The sequence below is a fragment of the Notamacropus eugenii genome, chromosome 2 (genome assembly GCF_028372415.1).
Source record: "Notamacropus eugenii isolate mMacEug1 chromosome 2, mMacEug1.pri_v2, whole genome shotgun sequence".
NCBI lineage: Eukaryota > Metazoa > Chordata > Mammalia > Diprotodontia > Macropodidae > Notamacropus > Notamacropus eugenii.
In genome coordinates, this window is record NC_092873.1 from 94,048,117 (window position 1) to 94,055,659 (window position 7,543).

The window sequence follows — 7,543 nt, forward strand, 5'->3', positions numbered from 1 at the left end:
TTATGATATCTACCTTACAGAGTTGCTGTAAGGATCAAACAAACTAGCCAATTAATCAATCAACAAGAATTCTTAAGCTCCTACAATGTGCCAAGCACTCTACTAGGCACTGGAGATACAAATATATACACCCATGTATGTATATGTATATGTATATGTATATGTATATATATATATATATGAAGAAACAATTTCTACCCTCAAGGAGCTTATATTTCATCAGGGAAGACATGTACATATACAATTATATACAATATAAATGCAATAATGTATGTAGAATGCTTTATGAACTTTCAATCTTATAGAAATTTGAAAAAAATAACAGTAATAATTGACCCTAACATCACACTTACAGCCTACAAGCTTTATAGTTTGGTTCCTTATAAGCCTCCTGTGAAGTCAGTAGGGAAAGTATGATTATCCCCATTTTAAAAGTGAGAAAACTGAGGATTGAAGAAATAAAATGACTTGCTCAATGCTGATAGCTGTCAGGGGGTTTTGAATGAAGTCTCCTAATTCAGTAAGCATGCTTTCAGGGGACTAACAATGATAAAAATCATCATAATTAATACAAGCATTTAATAGAACTTTAAGATTTACAAAGCACTTTACAAATATTATCTCATTTGACCCCCACAACAACCCTGAGAAATGTGTGCTATGATTATCCCCATTTTACAGTTGAGAAAAGTGAAGCAGACAGGTTAGTGACTTACCCAGGGTCACACAGCTAGTAAGTGTTTGAGGCTAAATTTTAATTCAGGTCTTTCTGACCTAGGTCGATTCTCTGTCTATTTTACCACCTAGCTGCATCTAAAGGTCTCAACTAGATTATTAAGTTCTAGGTGCATTATTTTCCTCCATTATTTGTTATGGTTCAGTTGTTTCAGTCATGTTTGACTTTCCATGACCCCATTCAGGATTTTCTTGGCAGAGATACTGGAGTGGTTTGCCACTTTCTTTTCCAGCTCATTTTACAGATGAGGAAACTGAGGCAAACAGGGCTAAGTGATTTGCTCAGGGTTACATAGCTAGTAAGTGTCTGAGGTTAGATTTGAACTCAGGTCTTCTGACTCCAGGCCCAGTACTCTGTCCACTATGCCACCTAGCTGCCCATTATAATAGGAGTTCTCAATTTCACTTCACCTTTCACTTCAGTATTAGTTCATCAACTACTATTCCCTTGGATATTTGAAGTGCTCTCATGTGAAAGAAAAGTTAGGTATATTCTGAGGGATTTCCGAGGACAGAAGGAAGGCTATAGGAGGCAGCATGGTACAGTGGATCTGGTTTCAAATCTTGGAAGTTATTTAGATTTCGTGGACCTCCATTTCCTCATCTGTAAAATAAAAAGGTTGAATTAAAGAGTCTCTGAAGTCCCTTTCAGCTGCAGATCTCTGACCCTAAGTTACAGAAAGACTCTTTGAGGTTCACTACAGGGAGAAAGTTATGAATAACTGACAATTTAACAAATATTTATGAAGCTCCTGCTAGGATAAGAGTGGCAGCAAAATGGTATAGTGGATAGAACACTGGGACCTGGAGTCAGGAAGATCCACCTTCCTGAGTTCAAATCTGGCCTCAGACACTTAACAGCTGTATGACCCTGGGCACTTAACCTTGTTTGCCTCAGTTTCCTCATCTGTAAAATGAGCTGGAGAAGGAGATGGCAAACCACTCCAGTATCTTTGCCAAGAAAACCCCAAATGGATCATAAAGTGTCAGATGCTACTCAAACAACTGACCAGTAATGAAATGGATAGGATGTTGTCTGCTGGGTGCTAGAAAAAGAATGGAAAACTTTCATAGTCCGTGTTCTTAAGGACCTTACAGTCTAGTAGGAGGATGAGATGTATACAAAATCAACTCAATTCAACAAACGTTTATTAAATTCCTACTATATGTCAGAAACTTGCCTTCTGCTTGGGGATGGGGGGCAGAATGGGAATACACTATGTGCTCAGTTTCAAGAGGGAGAGGATGCTAATAATTGGGGGGACAAGGGAAGGCCTTCTATAGGAGGTAACATGAGCTCTACTTTGAAGGGCGCTTAGGAGTGAAGAAGGGAGTGAATTCCAGACATAGGGGGCAGCTTGTTCAAAAGTACCATGATGAAAGATAAAATTACCTTTGTGTCCCAGCAAGTGAGTTTATCTAGATTACAGATCGGGAACCTGAGACCTCGGGGCCATATGTGGCCCTCTAGGTCCTCAAGTGCAGTCCTTAGACTGAATCCAAACTTGCCTGCTCTTGAGGACCCAGAGGGCCATGTGTGGCCTCAAGGTCACAGGGTCCCCACCCTTGATCTAGAACAAAGAGTTCATGAAAGATTACTATATGAAATCAGACTGATAAAGGATGAAATACAATTAGAAAGCACATTTTCCAATGTATAGTATAGTTATGATATAAATTATAAAGTGATATAAAGAGAAGTCAAACAATGATCTGAGTGATTCAAAAACTGAATGATCCTCTCTAAGCAAGGAGGAAAATTGGGAAGATTTCATGGAAGAGATGGAGCCCTGAATGAAGAAAGGCAAAAAATAGTGTATAGGGGCTCCCCTATACAATGGATAGGAAAAATCAAAGAGGCAAGAGGGGACAGGATGAAATTTGGGGAACAGCAAGTATTCTAGCTTGATTGGCATATAGAAGGCATGGAGGGGGCCTTGCACAGAGTCTTTGATGCCAGGAAAAGAAGTTTCTATTTATTTTAGTAAGACACAGGCAGTTATTGAGGGTGCTTGAGCAGAGGAGTGACATGATCAGATTAATGTTTTAGGAAGATTCCTTGGGACTTCTTTGTAAAGGATGGTTTGGAGGTGGAGACAGATTGCAGACAGAGAAAGCAGTGAAGAGGAAAGTAGAGCAGAGGAAAGGTGATGAGGAGAAAAGACAGGACAGATGTGAAAGCAGAAATAACCGGGGCTGTCCAGCCTTGGAGTGGGCCTCCTTAGGAGGTGGGGAGTTCCTCGTCAGTGGAAGTGTTGGAGCAGGTGGATGACCACCCATCAGGAATGTTGCCTAAGGAATTCCTGCAGTGCAGGGAGGAAGGCCTGGAGAGGGGGAGGATGGACTAAATGACCTCTGTGGTCTCTTCCAATTCTGACTTGTGTGATGTTATGAATTACTCCAGGCCATTTTTAGTAAGCTGACTCATCCACACTCCTACTCATGTCATGGGCTCTTCATGGACTCGGTTGTTTTCTCCTTTTGAATTATGGAAAGGGAGGGGAGTGTTCTCAAAGCATCATGAGTTGCTTTTAAACTTATAACCTCCCCAGCCAGAAGCCAGCTTGAGTCCACTGGTTACCAAGGAAACCTTTTTTTCTTCCTTTTTTTTTTTTTAAAACTGGGTAAATAAGAGGACTGAGCAGCTAATGTCTCCTACCTCAGTGCCCAAACAAGTTGTTGATGTGACTTTCATTCTTTTGTCTTTGCATCACCACTGCCTGATAGAAACTTAATAAATCCTGAATTCAAGAAATGAAAATTTCCTTCAGAATCGGTTACCATGCCACTGAACCCTCTTGCCCAAAGAGAATTCCTGTTGATGGTTTCGGAGAACTTGGCATGGCCAGTTGAGGCCATACTTAGGCCAACAACAAGAGAGTCACCTCAAACTGACAGCCTCAAAAGTGAATGAAAGAAACTAAAGCCATCTATAGTCATATAAAGATGCTTTAACTCACTATTGATTAGAGAAATGCAAATTAAAACAACTCTCAGGTACCACTTTACATCTATAAGATTGGTTAATATGACAAAAAAACCAAAAATAATAAATGTTGAAGAAGATGTGGGAAAACTGGAACACGAATGCATTGTTGGTGGAGTTGTGAACTGATCCAACCATCTGGAGAGCAATTTGGAACTATGTCCAAAGGGCTATAAAAATGTGATCCCTTTGATCTTAGCAATATAGGTCTGTATCCCAAAGAGATCATAAAAAAGGGAAAAGGACCCACATGTACAAAAATATTTATAGCAGCTCTTTTTGGGGTGACCAAGAAGTGGAAACTGAAGGCATATCCATCAACTGGGGAATGGTTGAACAAACTGTGGTATACGAATGTAATGGAATGCTATTGTCCTATAAGAAATGATGCAAAAGCAGATTTCAAAAAAACCTGGAAAGACTTACATAAACTGATACTGGATGAAGTGGGCAGAACCAGAACACTGTACACAGTAACAGCCACAGTGTTCGGTGACCAACTTTGATAGACTTAGCTTTTCTCAGCAATACAATGATCTAAGACAATTCCAAAAGACTCGAGATGGAAACTGCCATCCACATGCAGAGAAAGAACTCTGGAGTTTGAATGCAAATCAAACCATGCTATTTGCTCTTTCTCTTTTTTCTCCTTGTTTTTTCCTATTATTCTGAATCTTCTTTCACAACATGACTAATGTGGAAATATATTTAATATGGTTGTACATGTATGGCCTATGTCAGATTGCATGCTGTCTTGGGGAAGGGAGAGAGGAAGGAGAGAGAGAGAAAAAAGTTTGGAACTTAAAGTCTTATAAAAGTGAATGTTGAAAACTATCTTTATATGTAGTTGGAAAAAATAAAATACTATTAAGAAAAAGGAATAAGTACCTGAGCTATCCCCAGTCTTCAGAGGAGGCCCCAAGTGGCCCTAGATGCTAACTGTGCTGTTCAGTTGGGTCTGACTCTTGGCGACCCCCTTTGGGCTTTTCTTGACAAAGATACTGGAGTGGTTTGTCATTTCCTTCTCCAGTTCATTTTACAGATGAGAAGCCAAATCACAAACTCCATGGGGGCAGGAACCATGTCTGGTTTGCACCCAGGACCCAGCACAGTACTCTATGCATGTTCTTTGATATTCTCTGATTTCATTCACATGGGTTATCATTTGTCCTCCATTTGCAAAGGACCAATGACTTCACAGGGTGATACCTTGACTTGCAAGTGCATTGGATTTAAGTGAGACAGAGTTGCACAGAGGCATCAGCCTCAGTGTGTCTTCCAGGGTGGCAAGACAAAAGTCAGGAAAGCTTGCCTGGGATGCAGTGGATCCCTTGGCATCTTCAATGTCTGACTAAGCTCTGAGTGCTCCACAGTGCTTCTCAGTCACCTTCATGGCCATTGAACAAATTGTTCTCATCTGTCCATTCTGCCAGGGAAAGTCTTCACATGCTTAGAGTAGACACTCCCCCCCACCCCGCACCCCAAATCACTGATGGATTTGAGGCCCCTGGGTTATCCTTAACCTGGTCTAGCCTGTCTGCCTAGCTGGTTTGCCAGGGTGTGGCCACTGCATATGCTACAGCTTCTTGGAGTCACAGGTGAGAGTTGAATGCCAGGTAGACATCAAAGGTGGATAAGCAACCTTGAAAAGGTCTCAGCAAGCCTTCACACCAGACGTGCTAGTCCTCCTTGAACATTCCATGCACCCTTTCACATGGGTACTCCCTCCCCCAACACAGAGAGCAACCCAAACTTAATGGTCTTTGTAAGTTGTTGTGATTAAAGAAGAAATAATTTCCTGGTGGCCAATGTTTAGTTGATGGACTGGTGGACATATAGCTAGCTAAGCCTGACACTCAGGCCATGGCTAGGTCATTCTGGAAGCCTTTGTGGGAACCAGCCAGAGCTTGTTATCCACTGGCATACCCTTCAAGTACCCAGGGTCACTTCTCTACCATGATAAGACATCAATCAGAGGAGGCCCTTGAAGGAGACTGGGCACATAGCAATCACTTAATAAATATTTGTGGAATGAATCTCTGTGGAATGAGGCCCGATACAAAAACAGTGAGTCAGATGGCCCTGAAGGACTTGTTCTATATAGAGGACCCCACCTTTCTCCCTTATGATGCCTAGCGGCACCTGTTCATCTACCTGTTGGTTCCCCACCCTCTCCATTTCTCTTTTCACTCTCCTTTCCAAGTTCCTAGATAATAAAGAAAATTGTAAAGATTTTCATAATTCATCACAACTTAGATCCTAGGATCATTAATCTAAAGAATATTAGAGGCCATCTTTTCCAACCTTCCCCTCTTTTTCTTTTTCTTTTTCCTTTTAGTAGATGAGGAAATTTTTTTTTTTTTTACATTTTTAGGTTTTTACATTACTTGTTTATAGTTACAGGTAATGATCAGAGGCAGGATTTGAACCTGGGACTTCTGAATGCAGCTAGGGCTCACAATGCATAGAGTGCTGGATCTGGAGTCAGGAAGACTCCTCTTCCTGAGTTCAAATCCCAGCCTTGGACACTTACTAGCTATGTGACCCTGGGCAAGTCACTTTACCCTGGTTGCCTCAGTTTCTCCATCTGTAAAATGAGCTAGAGAAGGAAGTAGCAAACCACTCCAATATCTTTGCCAAGAAAACCCCAAAGTGAGGTCATGAAGAGTCAGGTACTCCTGAACAAAAACATACTTCCTACATCAGAGCTCTTTCCAGTGACTTCTACTGGTCTGTCCCTGTCTTCTCCACAGCATCCATCTGCACTGCTACTCCTTAATGCTATCAAAGGTCATGTTGCATAGAAGAATTAAAATGAATGGGACAAACCATGAGAAAAACTCAAACAAAGCAAAACGTAACACACAAGAAAATATTCTGCTTCATTCCACATTCCAATTCCATAGTTCTTTCTCTGGATGTGGATGGCATTTTGCCTCGAGAGTCCTTTGGGAATGTTTTAGGTCCTTGCATTGCTGTGAAGGGCTAAGTCTACCAGAAACAGTCCTTGCACACTGTGGTTGTTACTGAGTACAATGATCTCCTGGTTCTGCTCCTTTCACTCAGCATCAGCTCATATAAATCCTTCCAGGTATGTCTGAAGTCTTCCTGTTCATCTATCTATGGAAATCTTGAAAGTGAAAATATTTTTTCCTGTAATTAGATTCAATTCCATAAAACATTTATTAAGTTCCTTCGGTGTGCTTGACGCACATTATTAGGCTCTGGAGACATAAAGACAAAAGTGAAAGTCTGTCTTGGGAGGTAGGGGGTGGGCTATGTCACATATACAAGGAGAAGAGAGAAAATATACCAAATAATTTCTCAGGGGACAGAACCATAGCAACTGGGGGAAGATCTGCAACGGTGCCAGTGACACCTGAGCTGCATCTCAGAGGTAAGCCAGGAATTCTAAAATAGCTTAGAAAAACTGATCCCAACAATGAACAACCACAGGATAAGAACTGAACACTATGTAATTATAATGACCGAGCTCAACTCCAAGAAGAGTTATGACAAAGTACCTCCTCTCCCTTCTTTGCAGGCTTGAGGAACATTTGATGTATTGGTTAGTCTTGCTGAGCTCCCCCCTCCTCCCTTCTGTGTTGTTCTTGTTATAAGGGATGGCTCTCTGAGTGGGGAAGGGGAATAAACATTTATATGGCAAGTACTATGTTCTAAGCACCTACTATGCTAAGCTCTTTACAGATTTGATCCTCAGAGAAATCCTGCTAGGTAGGTGCTGTCCTTATCCCTATTTTACAGCAGAGGAAACTGAGGCAAACAGAGGCTAAAGGATTTGCTCAGTTGTCATTGTGTTTG